The following is a 1,080-nucleotide window of genomic DNA, read 5'->3' as shown; positions in this document are numbered from 1 at the left end:
TGACATTTGGATAGGAAGGGTACACCGCTTTGTTTTTTCTTTTTTAAATATTAAAGGACAACTCTGGTATATATATATATATATATATATATATATATTTGAACCTGGGCCCCAGTTTCACATGAGTGGTCCCTGCACTACCAGGTGAGCAGCAGGGTCATCCCTTCAGTTTCACTTCAGTATTCTTTAGCAGAATAATTTCATTGTTGGTTCGGTCATTGTCTGGAATTTGTTGATTCATCTTAGATTTTAAAAACATGAATGACTTAGTGCCCCAGTGGTTAAGATCCATATCTGTCATAAGTTATTTAAAAAAACAGTAAATGTGTCATAAGAACAAAGCAGTAATAACAAAAATGGTAATAAGCTGTTGAGCTGCAGCTGTCTGGGTCTGACGCTACATAATCCTATTATGACATAGAAATATGGATTGCTATGGCTATAAATAACTATATTATATGATAACCAACCCACTGAAGGTAGAGGGGAGTCTTTACAGGGACTGTTTATTGTTAGTGTGACAGGAGTTAAGGGATAAAGGGCAGACTGCTTGAGAAATGGCTAATAGTTAGCTAACGGCTAACATTAGCACTGAGGCTAGCTGGCCGGCTAATAGTGCTAATCCTATTAGCTGCCCAGGTAGCGGCTGCATAGTGAGAAGTGTCTCGGCCCGGACAGACACTGCTGGGTGTCTCCTCACTCCTTCACACATTCACTGGGGGCGTCTGGAATGCTGAAGCCGTAGCTATCTGCCGAGAGGCGTCCTTTAGGCTCCTTCTTCTCCTCCTCATACAGCATAAAGGATAGGAGCAGTGAGGGGGCGGGGAGGGGCGTGGAACGGGCAACAACATCACAGCCAGTGCAGCCTCCCACCACCATGCCTTTCATCTCCGGCTGTGCACCGTCCGACCGGCACCCAGGCGTCCTTCGTCCGTCCCGTCACCCGGAGTCAGAGCGTCAGAGCGGCTGGGCCTGATCTCTGGGTGTCTCCTCCAGCGGCATGACACCGGCACAGTGATAAAGGAGCATCTCCTCCTCGTCTTTCTTTCCTCCACCAGCGGACCGTGGCTCTCACCCTCC

Source organism: Pempheris klunzingeri, chromosome 21 (assembly GCF_042242105.1).
Source record: "Pempheris klunzingeri isolate RE-2024b chromosome 21, fPemKlu1.hap1, whole genome shotgun sequence".
Classification (NCBI taxonomy): domain Eukaryota; kingdom Metazoa; phylum Chordata; class Actinopteri; order Acropomatiformes; family Pempheridae; genus Pempheris; species Pempheris klunzingeri.
Note: the sequence above shows the minus strand (reverse complement) of the source record.